The 14653-nt window shown below is 40.1% G+C and overlaps 1 pseudogene; it reads left to right on the top strand.

Moving 5' to 3' along the window:
- The first annotated feature begins 13499 nt into the window (after positions 1 to 13499).
- Positions 13500 to 14276, top strand: LOC140926257 (uncharacterized; annotated as a pseudogene).
- Positions 14277 to 14653: the final 377 nt, after the last annotated feature.

Genomic DNA, 14653 nt, shown 5'->3' on the forward strand with positions numbered 1-14653 from the left:
TTCGTTTTTTCACTAAAACACAATAAAGTAAACAGTAAAAACTGAGGTGCCACTAATTTTGAAGTTTTTTAAGAAATAGAAAGACATCTGAGATGTTTTGTCAAAATTAAAAAGAAGCGTGATGGTGATTGAAAATAGCATAATAACACCTTGCACTAGTTGCACGCATTTAATAAAATACGGCACGTCATCTTGTTATGAAACGCCATCTGCTGTCTCTCGGATGAGGTTTTGCTTGGTGTTTTAAACAGTATTTAATTTGTTTTGGTTTTGGAAGAACATCGACAGTGGCGATCGGTCCTAGAACGAAAATATACAGGGTATTTCAAAAGTTCGTTCCGATTTTTTATTCGCTTAAATTTTACTAATTATTAAAAAAAGCCTTTGGTAAAACTTAGTTTGTCATTCATTATTCATTTAACAATTGAATAACTAAAATATTAGTCACCAGAATGTCTTCTTGTATGTTTTCTGACATTTTCTAAGCGGTGAGGTATAGAACGTACGAGCTCCCAACAAGTGTCCAAAGTCACATTCTTCCAGGCGAAGCGTAGTCACTGTCTTAGCTTTTCCATTGTTTAAGGGGCTGCATCTTTGTATGTTGTCTCGTCTACGATAATTCAGATGGTCTCTAGGGGGTTCATATCACGTGAGTTCGCCGGCCGGTCCTCCTTTGATATAAAGTTGGCAAATCCTTCTGACACGATGCCTGCATGAAGTGTGCACTGCTTTTTTCTCTTCAAGGCTTTCCAACTTTTTTTGGTAACTTATCCTCACACCGTTGTGCTCGAAACTTTGATCGATAATGTGAAGTTGAAATTTTTTTACCTTTCTATTTTGTGGAATTATTACGCATATACTTACAGCTTTTTCGATAATATTTGCTCACACAGTTTGTGAAAAAATCGGCCATTCACTCCTTGGTTTGTCTTCTAAGGTCTTTACTTTTGACCACTTGTTCGGCCATCGTTCAGACTTCTTCAACAATTTGGCAATTTTTTTAGGACTGAATGGTCAGAAGACCAAAGAAATAGATGCCTGAGCTGAAGCACAATAAGTGTAGCTAGTGCAAGCTACTGGGCATGCAACACTTCACTTCAGTACAGTCAAGTATAACCTAGTGCTGGGATATGCTTTCCTGAAATCTTCAGGATTTGTTTTGTTGACACTTCTTCTCTGGAAGGCCAGATGTTAATCACTCCAAATCGAAGATACATAAAAATGATCCAACTGATAACAATCCTACTAACTGTTGCCTGAGAAACAATAAACAGGTGAGAAAGGTGGGTTTCTGCAAATCCCTGCCTTAGGCGACGCAAAGTAAGAATCGGGTAATCTTGGCCTCCCTCTTTTGACACCGATCTGGGGCGGAGACAGACAATGTCTGACTGATATGTCATTATCACATGACAACCAGTATCTGACATTTTCTCCATTACTCATCCCTGGATCTAAATATTACAAGGTCGCCAAGAACGCTTTATATTTAGGGAAGCCTGTATAGAATATAGCTTTGCCTAATCAGAGGTAAACCGATTGAGAGAAAAGGCGTTTGAATTAGGCGTTCGATTCTTACTTTCCAATCCGAAACCTTATTTTCAAGGTCTGCTTATTTTTCGTCCAGTAACCTAAATTGATCTGGAGAGCTACTGTGATTATTTTCGTCGTCAGTAGAAGGAATTTTTTTAATTGATCATGAATAAGCGTAAGTGTTTGGCGAAATCTGACGACGTTGCAGTTTCGTTATTGAAGTTCGTACCCGTCTCAGGAATATCGTTTTCTGCTTCAGGCCTAGGTGTTTTGTTGACTAGCATTTCATGCTCCGTGAACAGAGACCCAGGTAATTTACACTTCCCCAGTTGTTGCTGATATGGCATTTCAGCGGGGGAGGACGCTTTCGTGGAGACGCTTTTTCCAGGAAATATTCAAAGGAAAAACGTCTGTTTTGACAGACGAACGACCACCAATTAAGATCCTTCGATAAGTCTGTTCGTTGTAAGGAACAGACTTTTGATGCCACGGTGATAAGAAAAAATCTACCAACATCTCTTCGAATAGTGTGTTTCTCCCTCTGGGCCAACAGGGCCTCTTTGTGTACAAAATGGTACACAGCGGTGAGTATTAAATTTCAACGCCATCGTTTTTATGATGCCTCTTAAGCCTTGTTTTCGTGTACTCGGCTCAAGTCTTAACCGCGCGTCCACCACTTATGAATAAGGCGTATATCGTGGATCCATGTCTCGGTTAGCTAAGACCAATCCAACCAAATTTGCCGACGACTCCAAACCCTAGGCGCAGGCGGTTTCTTTTCCGAAAAGAGAGTTGTTGAGCCATTCTAGATAAATACAGAACACGACGTCGTGCGCAATTGCGTTTTGATCTATCCATGACTGATTTTACCGCGAAAGATGATTGATCGGAATTTTCATGAGATGCATTGAGTAATCAGCACGTTTTGAAAATATAGATAAAATGATCGGTCAATAAGAAATAATGCACAATTTTTTAACAACGGCTCTTTATTTTATTTTCATGAGGACATCATTGTTACTGTTACTACATATTACTTAAAGCCGGAATCACAGGAACAACCACGCATCATAATTCAACCACACGTGCACATTTCAAACTACAAGAAGAGATTCTCAGGGCCGCCTCACATGAGCCCGGTTGACTGAGCTGGCTCGGTTCCCGAGATCTCGGTAAGTGTTTTAAAATTTTTTGGCCATATGAACACTTCAGACCGGTTACCGGGATGAAAGCGGGATGAATTCTGGCAGCCTAGACGGCATCTTCCCATTGCCTGCTGTATTTTCCACAAAAAAAGCATCTCATTTAACTGCAGTGATACAGCTATAAGAGTTGCCATAGCTATGAAAGACGCGAATTCTCGATAATTTTTGTGTTTCGCGACGTTTGCGTTGTTTCTCGAAATTGGCACCATAACTCGTCCCCAGGATCTTTGGCCTTTTTTAATTCATTTCGGAAACCGGGCTGAAATTTCTCATATGAACCCAAGGCTAAAATGGTCCCGGCATGAACCGGGCCATGCAGCCCGTTCTACCTGGCTCATGTGAAGAGGCCCTCAATCCTATATAAAAAATTAACTGTGCGATGTGGAAAATCTTTTATGAAATATTGTTTGACCTGGGGCCTCCAGGGTTTTCCATTCCTCCTGCGTGAGTATCTCCCTTTTCGACATCTCGATTGCAGGCTGTTGAGAAATAAAGATGGTAATTACGGTTAATCTGTTAAGATGTCGCTGAAGTGTTTCCTTGATCCTTGTCTCTTCCTCAAGGCTACTACTACCACACTGGAAGGGTAAGGGAAAAAGGCATCAATAGAGATAAGAGAGAGTAATGCCCCATTATCCTCTCTTGATAGAGAGCAAAAAATGAAAACAACTCTGTTGGAAAAAAACGCCTGAGTTTTCGCGTTTTATGAGACTTATAAATGACAGCTATAATCCCCTCCACATCGGAATAACTACACTTGTGGTGGGACGTTTGCACTGTTTCTCTGATCCTAAGAGCTTATGTCGGCTGGGTTTTTATACTCCTGGTGGGGTGTAGGGACACCCATGCTAAACAGATCGAAGGGTAGAGGCCAGCGGAGTGATCCTCTGGTCCTCCATAGTGGGTTTCATCGCGCAGAATGGCTATTTTTCCGGGACATTTACCTCCAGTTCACCAAAGCTCTTAGATCTGTCATACTACGGGCAGTCATGCTTAGACGTTATGAAAGCGCTTCAACCATTGGTTGCCAAGAATGCACGACGATGCATGCTCATTAATATGATGTAGGTGGAAAACTAAGCAATAAATGCAGCACGCTATTATTGTTGTCTCCTTTTAGCTCCTTTTTTTTTTTTGCAAAATCGCGCATTTGAGAATATTTCAAAGTTAACGTTAATAAAATCACTTTGCTTTATTTTGCGGGAATTGTGTTTCTTCAAAAGTTAAACCACAGAAAGAAAAATGAAATTTTCCATTTATCGCAGCGCGCGAGAGATCTTGATTATGTCGTAAATAAACTTACTGCGAGTAGTCAGAAGACTTAATTAGCTCTTATATTAACCTTAATGTCGGGGTAGTAGGTTCACTTTTTGTAAAAGAGGAAAGCAAAAGCGCCCAATGCTCACTGCTACTACGTTGCCAACACGTTCCCGAGATTAGTTCAGCAGCTCGTATCCTAGTGGTAAAAATCGATAAAACACTTCGTTGGAGCAAATCAAATTCCATCTTCGAGCCGCCCATAAACTTACCGCCATTCCCAGATTGCTTCTCCGTTTACCTGAAGACCGCAGAAAATGAAATATTTTACATCCACAAAAGGAGGCACCTTGTGGATACGAAACGTTGATCGCGTTATCTAAGAGCTCTGAAAAGAGCTACCGATCGTTGATATTCTCGATTTCCGCGTTATTCATTGCGATATCTGACCGGCATTAATATGATATATTAATATAATATGCCCATTAATATGATGTAGGTGGAAAACTAAACAATGAATGCAGCACACTATTATTGTTTACTCGTTTTAGCTCTTTTTTTTTGCGCAAAATCGCGCATATGTGCATATTTCAAAGTGAATGTTAACAAAATCACTTTGCTTTATTTTGCGGGAATTTTGTTTCTTCAAACGTTAAACCACAGAAAGAAAATGAATTTTTCCATTTATCTCGGCGCGCGAGAGATCTTGATTATGTCGTACATAAACTTACTGCGAGGTCAAAAGAGTATTCACTCGTGGGCCTAAGACAATTATAGCTCGCTTGCTCGAGACGCGCCATTTTCGAACACATCTCTTACCAGAAGTTTTCAAAGTGAAAGGGATAGTGGTTCTACTCAACCGATTTTCAAATTAAAACGGATTCTGTTCGGGAAAAGATCCATCTTTCAAAAGCCGCGCGTAGGTTTTTTCAAAACAGAGTAAATTTTCAGAAATTCCTTTCAAAAATGCCTGGAGTCCATACTTTGAAAAAAGCCCATTCTTACTGTATTTTCAAGTTACATGTAAAATGGATATTGATTACTCTTGCTCATCTTCTTCGTTTTAGATTCAAAAACAAGAACACCATTTTTCTTCAAAAAGCCGCCCGTAGATTTTTTAGGATTTGGCTTTTGGAAAGCACTGAAAGCAAGTTTTGTCAGCGCTACCTGACCAATTTCAGCCCTTTCTTCTCTTATTGGAGCTTTTGCCTGCCAACTCGCATTCAAATTTGCCGCTTCGCTGGTTATGAATAATTGACGATGTCCCTGTATTCTGCGCGATGTGGGCGGTGGGCTAATAACCTAATCCCTTGAACCCTTCTTGGTGGTAACCAAAGCTTATATTACCACTGTAACCTATTGCCGCAAACGTCACTGCTCAAAATATTTAGAGACAAATGGCATGCATGGACAAGTCCGCCGTTCATTTTAACTCAAGTTTGGTCATGACCTCCTTTGAACATCGTATGATTGGAGGATGCTATTTTTTGTTTTGATAAGTTCACTGGTTAGATTGGTCACTTGACGCTAATTCGCATGTCACAACTACTTATTCACCATATCATGCAAGACTTATTTACTGCCAAATTCATTGTGCAGTGGAGGCAAGGCAACTTACAGCCCGACTCCGGTTTATTGGTTCTCGGTGCTTTAAGAGTGAATAGCAAAGAGCGACCAAAATACCCGGGCAGTAGGAAAAGTGAAGAAAACGGCTTAATGACTTAGTTAGTACGCTGGCGCACACTGCTGTTGTAGCTCTGCGCCTCGGTGTTGACGTACTTATGTAACTGAGCTAAGTTCGTGTCAAGAGCTTGTCAAGACAATCTTTAACGTATCTTACGAATGTAAAACGGACCTTTAGGAGGCTTCTTTGTTTTTGTTTTTAGCCTTTTTAAGCAGGTTTCTGCCAGTGCTCCAACAATGAAAAGAACAACCAGCAGTCCGGCGAAGCCACACATTAAGTAATCGATCAATTCCATCTTCTTTTTCGTATTTTTCTTCAGACTGCCACGGGATTTGCCATTGTCGAACAAATCAAAGCAGCGCTGCTGTTGAAGAAACGAATTCAAATACATAAGAAATTAAACTGAGAAAGCAGAGTGGATTGGCCAGAGCATTAGACTATAAGGACCCGAGTTTAAATCTTTGAGTACGCTTGAAAGTTACTAATCAGCTAATTGCCTCCTCGTTTTTTACGCTTATTACACCGCACTGGAAAGTTTGAGAATGCTCTAGCATAATGGGTTCCAAGATAGCATCGACACTCACACCTCTTCAAACGCTTATTAAACGCTGATTCACATTTAGACAAAGTCTATCAAAGTCTATTTGGGTCTATCTTTTATTATTACATGCTACTGACGAATTACCAAAATTAGAATAAAGGCAATATAATGAAACCCTAAACTTTAAAAAGAGTTTCTTTCTTAGGTGGTCCGGTCGAAACCATCTTATAGCGCAGAGAGGAAAACGATGTTTGTCAATGTTGAATACCAGGACTAAAGGCGCCCTTTGCAAGGGAATCCGGATTCCGGCGGAACCCGCCGAATTTTTGCATGATGAACTGTACGGAATTAGGGAAAATTTTGCTTGATGAATCCGCAATCCTGAGCTTTGGGATCCAGAATACAGCTCAAGGAATCCGGAATCCTACTTACGATTGGAATCAAGAGAGAATCGTTCACTCTTGTTGGAATCCAGAATCCAAGTTACCCTGACAAAGACTGGAATTTAGTAAGTAGAATCCGGAATCCACGGCTTGGAATCCAGATTCCAAAACTGTCTTGGATTGCCTTACTTGGGACGAAAGAAAATCAGTGTGCAGGGGTCGGCAGAGGAAGATTACGACGCTAGTCGGAGGAGGCGGTTTACATGCACAAGACGCTTACGGGGCTAGCAATGGTAAAGACTAACTTTAAAGTACTTATTTCAATTTTTGCAGTTTTCTTGAGATTTAGTTCATGCAGAATGGGCGTTTTCGTATCGGAAAATTCGAGGCAATAACTCAACTGATGCGTAAAATAAAACAGAAAATGAAAGTTTCTTACATCTACACAGTGAGCTTCAGCCATCCGGATATTCTGGTCCGGAGCCATATTTAACAGATATTTGCAATATTCATCATCATAACCATCTTCTTCAACAAAATGATGAGGATTGTCCTTAACCCAATGTGAGAAATGCCGACCATCTTCTGTTTCTCGTGTCGTTATTTGTACCCCGATTTCTGGTGCTTCATGATGAACTTTTACAACCATGAGAGGGAAGTCTGGCTTAGCTTTGCACTCAAACAGCCAAATCTGGTCCACACTTCCATTTTCAAGGCTCTTTAAAAGATCCTTTTCTGTGGAATATTCTACAGCGAAAATGCACAAATGAAAAGAGCACATTCAAACAAGATAAGAAAATGAAGAATTGCAGAATGTGTTTCTGCTAGTTATACTTTTTTCTAAATAATAAATATATGGTGCTTTTGTCTTAATCAGGGGGAAAGTATCTTCAAGGAAATCGGTGACTCTTAAGCAGCAAGCATGTATCATGTTGTTCACTTAATTCTAGTTTGCCGGAACGAAAAAGATCTGTTGAACTCTGTAAGCGAGACTGAATAAAGCTTATTTACAGGATTAACTTACTCGGTACAGCTTTCAAAAAAAAAAAAAGCTTCCTTTCAAACTTCTACAGCCACAATTTATAGGGCGCATACTACCGAATTAAAGTCCATATCTAAATATCAGTTATTAACGTTTCATTTGAAGAACTTTGAAAAATATGTAATCTTTTATACTCTACCTTGAAGCAGGTGAAACAGAACTCATAAATTATGAAATACGTGCGTTGCACTGTTCGCGATAGCTAAATTAGGTCAGAAATGTCTCGAAGCAGCACCCACATAAAAACTCGAGCCCGATAAACAGCTTCATCACTGTACTTAATGTTTGGACCATGAATACATTTAAATGTTATTCTTCTAAACACCTTTAGCCGTAATAAAAGACGAAAAACTTATAATTGTGAAGAACCAAGATCGGGGCAGTCTCAAGTGGTTCCTAGCATCAAATCATAGTACTTTTAACCTTATTGGCCCCTGTAACACACATCATAACCGCCCAGAGAAATGAGCTATTTTTTTTTAATCGCTCAAAAAGGTAAAATTTAAGAAAGCCAAAAATGTTTAAAAGTAAATTTATTTTTTGTGGTTTCATTTTAGCGTCAAATGAAGAACCTGATTGGCTCTCTTTGCCTTGGGTATCGAAAAACCCCAGCTATTTACCACGTTAAATGTCATGGGCGGTTTCTTTCTTCTTTTTGACGTAACCATGGATATTTCCCATGGTAAATGTATCTCGGAACAGTCCGGTCACACGCACCACGCCAATTTCCCGCGGTAAAAGGGTCATTTACCACGGTAAAAGTGTCCCTGTAACTGAAAAAGCCTACAGAACAATGACGCACGCACGAATACATGTAAGTGATTCAAACTTCCGCTCTTTAAACAACTCTGAAACTTTACATTTCTCACTTTTGATAATGATGTTGGAAACATCAAAACGTCGAGTAACGTTTTCAAGTTCAATTTTTCCTTATATACACAAACTAATTTAGATTAAAAACTTTTACAAGAAATCATTAGAATATAGTATATTTACCAGTCACTGAATGAGCTTCAAAGCTGCTTTTCTTAAAAAATTCTTTGCTTCCTATTGGAACTCCAGTCTAGGAAGGAAATTTTTAAATGATAAAGGTGCGAACGGGCAAAGAGACTGAAACTGTAGATAGTAAGAAAATAGAGAGTCGAACAAAACCTAGGTGTTCACGAAATGGCTAACTGTGGTTAATGAACCTGGAAAGTATCATACTAGACCCGTCAAATGCGAATTTTCCTTTTCAATTTTTTCCAAACCATTATGCAGTATTACGAAGAGCATATTTAGATATCAATACTAAAGGAATAGCTGAAGCCAAGCAGAAAACTACCCCCTTTGGGCTGAGTAAACGTCAAAGATAAAAACGATGATGCTACACTCCCTGAGGCTGATGGTGAGCAATCTTTTTGTAAGGGCATGTGGATTCTGGAATCCAGGAAATTTTGGTCTGTGGAATTCGGAATCCGGGAAAAAATGCTTGACTGTGGAATCCGGAATGCAGCTCAAGGGATCTGTATTCCCACTCAAACGCTTGGAATCTAGAATACTAGGGGATGTTTACATAGAGGGAGAAAGATCCTAGTACCAGGAAGATGCTAGAGGGCGGATCATCCTAACGCCATATGTTTTATGTATTCAATTTACATGCAAACGGCTGTACTTTTCCCTAACGCTAGGATCTTCCTAGCTAACAGGTAAGAAGATCCTAGCACCATGTAAACTGCTTTCGCTAGGAAGATCCTAGTACTAGGGACAAACCAGACATAAATGGCGGCGGCTTGTTCAGTGGCTAATCACGGCAATAAAGGCCAACCATTTCGTTTGGCCTTTACCACGAGCTGATTATTGCAGTAATTCTGCTGAAAGGTGGTTGTTAACGCCAGTAAAGAGAACAGAAGGGCCGAAATTGTATGTCTGTTTTTGTCGCCCGCCATTTTTAATTCCCTCTCCAACGTTCTATATTTGGGCACCACACGGACCAAAATGTCTGCATGTAAACCCAACGTAAAGTTGTTCCGCCTTGTAGGATCTTCCTGGTACTAGGATCTTCCTCCCTCCATGTAAACAGCCTTGTAGTTTCAGTGGCAAATTTTGGAATCCAGTACCTGGAATCCGGAATCTTCGGCGTACAATCCAGAATCCAAGATTGTCTTAGATTCCCTTTACATAGGGAGAATCCTTTGTTTGTCGTTCACATGGTCTTTCTCTCTCACACTTTGGCATTTTGTCTTCAAGTATAACAATTAAACCTTAAGTTCTATGAGCTGCGCTCTCAACGGTACTGTGCTCTTAAATGAAAACTGCCATTTCGCGAACACGAAAACGGTTGAAAATAACGATGTGGAACAAAATGGGAAAAAAAATACTTCATCTACGAGATGTGCCTGTTTTTCGTTATTTCTCGATGCCCGTAGACTTTGTCAGCAGCTGAACAACTGGTTTGTTTTGAACGCCGGTCAACATCGACAGGCAAATAGCAGTTTTTTTATTGTTCTTGTTAAAAGTTTTAGTGCTGACACATTTTCCAGGACCGTTTGTAGTATATATAGCCATTAATTTATTGGCTGTATTGCTTTTGCGAGTCGTCAAGCTTGCTTCCCGGAAGCATGGGAAAGATTATGGTGTACTTCGGACTAGCATTCGGGATTTTTAAGTTAAGCGATGAAGAAAGAGTAAAGAAAGGATGTTGACTTTGTTTCCGAGTTGGTGTCTTCTGGTGTCTTAATCCTAGGACGTACAACGAGGGGTTGCCAACCCCCTCCCCTCCCCCTCTGAGGTCTTTTTTTAATTTTTCCTAGAGGATAAAACATCACCACCTGCCGTTTTCAGTAGCTGTTTGTTTATCCCTCGCGCGCATTTTGAGACAAGTTTAGTGATGGTTAGTTACTATGGTTACGAGATATAACGTCATAAGTAGCAGGTGGTCAAGCCATTTTTCAACTTTTTTCAATACTAAAAGTAAAACTTGTAAATAATGATGCAAAGTGCTTATTTATGTGTTATTTTACATGTCAAGTACAAAAGATTTACCATTTATCGCGATTTTAACCTGGTTTCTAATTCTTGGTAAAATCCAAGATGGCGGCTTCTGCTAGTGCCACCACCCATAAAATATACCTCATCTTGTTGAGAGACCGTCAAAGGCTTTCCACTGAAGGCAAAATCGTTTCGAAATTCTGCAACAAATCAAAAACTCTGGGGAGGGGTTCCATGAAACCGCTTCCTGCTCTTGTACCACGGTGGGGGTGTGAATTTTACGTCCGAGGGTTAAAACACCACTTAAATCGCTAAGAAAAAAAAATACAAAAAAGCAACCTGATCATTCAATAAGTGTTCGTAGGCTGTATAGGGATTTGCCGATATCACTTAGAGTTTCTTCGTTTCCTTGTTAAAGCTTTTAAAAATACGTAAATTCTTAAGTGGCTATTGTACCCTTTTGCCAAACTCTTCATCCAAGGAGCGCAGGTTTTCAGAGGTGATGGTCGAGGAGACCTGGGCAGTAATGATTGACATTAACATCAATCCGACGATCATCCACAGCGAAGCATATACCCGAGCAAGTGTAGATTTTGGAGTCTTGTCACCATAGCTACCAATAAAATAAACATTAGGACCTTTAGATTCTAAGACGAGTACGACTTAGACTGTTCACAGTCCCCTATTTTTTCGTGAGATCGTTTAGATATACCGCGTCTTACCGTCACGGCTATCTTGATTTTCAAATGTACAAGATGGCAGCCCGTAACGCAAAGCGCTCGATCTCGATGATCTTACGGAAAAATAGAGGACTTTGAACAGTCTAAGTACGACTACGATGACGAGATTTCCTCAATACCAAGTATTACGCGCGCGTGAACCAGCGTCATTTTGGCTTGAAAACTTGGTAGCCGTCTTCATTCTAATACGAGTTTTAGCGAGAATGTCGTAATGGCGGAAACGAGTTATCAAATGTTAGAATTTTTATTATTTTGCCATTCGAGAGAGGGCTTAACTTCCATCCTTCAATATAGATAACAGAGCTATCTTTTCTAATAATAAAAAAAAAGTACAATGAAGCTTTCCGGGGTGTCTATTTTTTTGAGAATACACGAAAAAAACTTCACAGCCAAATTTGTTGTTTCGTGCAGCGCGTTTTGCAAACTTCGAAGGAATTTTTGTTTTTTCTGTTCCTTCAATCGTCTTAGCGGACCTCTTAGGACACACAAGTGTACTTGTGATTAGTGCATTTTCATCCACTTTTTTTGTTTCTGTGTTTCAAGGTTGGTTGCTTTTGATCGCCCTGTTTCGGGCAAGATTTTTCTGATCTTTCTTATTCTTGTCTTTTACAAGAAAAAAGCAATGTCTGCCTCCTGCCCTCGACAAAAATTCCACTCATCATCGCGATTTCCTTCGCTATTCCTGAGCAGTCTAGAGTCATTATCAGTTTTGTTTTTGCGGGCCAAGCTGGGCGAGAGCGTTGCATTGTGATTTCCACTAACCCCACCCACACTACTCAAATGATTGACGTAACAGGAAAACCTATTCGAAGTTTGTAAACGCACAGGGCGATACAACGAGTTCGGCTGTAAGTTAAATCTCGTACTCGTAGTCATTCTCGTCCTCGAATCTGAAGGTCTCTATTATAAACACGTTTAACGTAACAATTATTCAACATTATATAGATTATTTTAGCATATACACACAAAATGATCTCGGCAGAATCGAAAAGGAAACAATTAAAAAAACGATTAGTTTGATTGACGGGTGAATTTATGCGTGAACATGTAGCCGTAAACAGTAGATGCGCAAAAGTTAGATCTTTACACTGTATCTTCAAACATGGCAAATCATAGTTCTAGTCTTTTTGTAAGCTTTGTCTTTAGAATCAATGGTTTAAAAGAAAACGTCGAAAGTTTAAATTACTATTCCTTCTGAGAAGAAACATAGAGCTTTATTTGCTTCCGTAAACTCACTGTGAATGAGAACGTTTTTTTGACGCTTCTGGCAAATGTGGTCAACAGCGGCCACGATCTAGGTGAGTGTTGTTTATCTGCAGTGTTCTTTGCTTTGTCAACTTGCTAGCACGTACAATTTTCGAAAATATTTGCCTTCCTTTTTTTCCTCCATAAACTAACTTGTATTTGTATGCAAAATTGGTCTTGCAAGGAAATCCCGAGATCACAAAACAGTGACAAAGCAGCCTCGTTAATTTTGCCCGGTAGTGGTAAACATGAGCGTATGTATAAAAAGTCAGCTACATTTACTCACTTCACAATAAATCACGCTTTTCAAACACCATGTAGTGTTTTCTTACCTGAAAAATCATCAACACAAGGATATTCTTGTATTTTCAAAGAGTTTTTACTCTCTTTCATTTTTTCGTTCACGTTTCATTTCTCGCGCGGTCAAAACCGAAAGTCCCCTTTCACCATCTTTTTTTGCCCCGAAACCAAACGGAAACGCTTGCTACGCAGACTAAACACCCAGTTTACGACAGCGATTTTGTTTTGCTTAGTTTATATTCACCGCCTAGCGTAGTGAATATAGCGTCATACTCCGAGATAGCGAACCAATCAGATTGCTTGAATCAAAAAGAGCACTGAGTGAGTATATACTAAAATAATATATACCATGATCTGGAAAGAAAACATATGCTGAGTTACAAAAGCCTACGTTTTAATAAGGGAACCTTCGTCGGTTGTGCTCAGGTAATCGGGACTTTAAGATACGGTCACTACGGACTACGAACTACTTCTGGACGTGAGAGTCCAAGCCATGCATGGACTGGGCCGACTACGCTAAAAGGCTGCGAAAATTGGACCGTTGTTTTATTTTAAGATCGTGACAACGAAGACTTAGAATGCGGCTGCGCTTGAAAAAGAAAATGTCTTTCGAAGACGTTAGAAACATCCTTTTATCGCTTATGCCGATGGTTTTCTCGATGATGAAGAGTTTATTATTCTTTACGATTATTACTAACCCGTTATATTAATCCCCCCATTTCCAGACTGGAATTTTGATCCATTCTGTTTGGATGTGTTCGACTCCTGCGATTGCGAAGCTCACTTCGGAGTGGCCAAGGATGATATTCCGATTTTATCGAACGCATTGCGGATCCTGGCGAGTTTCAAGTGCCCACAGGGAACAGATGTCCGGTGCCAGAGCTACGTATGATGGCTAACACTGTACTTGATTGGGTTTTTAATAAACACGGGTTTCGTTTAACCTCTTGGAATCAGCCATTTCTCACCCCTACTTACCTTCAAGAATACTCCCGTGCTATAACAAGACAAGAAAGTCCACTTACCAATTGTTTCTGGTTTCGCTGACGGCACGGTACACCCCATATGCCGCTCTGGAGAAAAACAGCCCATTGTATACAACGGGCACGAGCGTTTTCATGCGCAAATAATTCAATCTATAGCACTGCCAAATGGTTTGATAGAAAATCTTAATGGTCCGGTGGAGGATGCACGCCACGATGCAGGGATGCTCAAAGACGCTGGCCTGCTGCAAACAAATTAAACTGAGAGAAGCTTACAGTCCAAGGGGGGAGGTCCTTGTCTCTATGGAGACCCAGCTTACCCACTTCCGATCCCGGTGTGCGACAAACGCAAACTGGCAGGTAAACGAGGTAAACATTTGTTGTGAAATGCTTTAAACAGATTCCTAAACTAGACTTTTAAATGACTTAAACTTTGAGGGATAGGGAATCTGTTGAAGTATTCCACAACAAGGTTTACCTCGTTTACCTGCCAGTCTGCAAGTCTGCCGTCTGCGTTTGTCGTACTAATGGTCAACGGAGTTATCGGTTAAACGTCACACAACAATACGTTTCTTTTTCCTTTTCTGAGAGTATACCGTAAAATTCCGAAAAAAAACCCCTCCATGTATAAGCCCCTCCAAATATAAGCCCCCCAAACCGGTAACGCAAAAAACCCTCCGTTAAATCGCCCCTCCAAATATAAGCCCCAGGGGTTTGTACTTGGAAAATTGCCCTCAAATACAAAGTATTACAAAGCAAAAACGGTAAATTTA

The sequence above is a fragment of the Porites lutea genome, chromosome 2 (assembly GCF_958299795.1).
Source record: "Porites lutea chromosome 2, jaPorLute2.1, whole genome shotgun sequence".
NCBI classification, from domain to species: Eukaryota; Metazoa; Cnidaria; class Anthozoa; order Scleractinia; family Poritidae; genus Porites; species Porites lutea.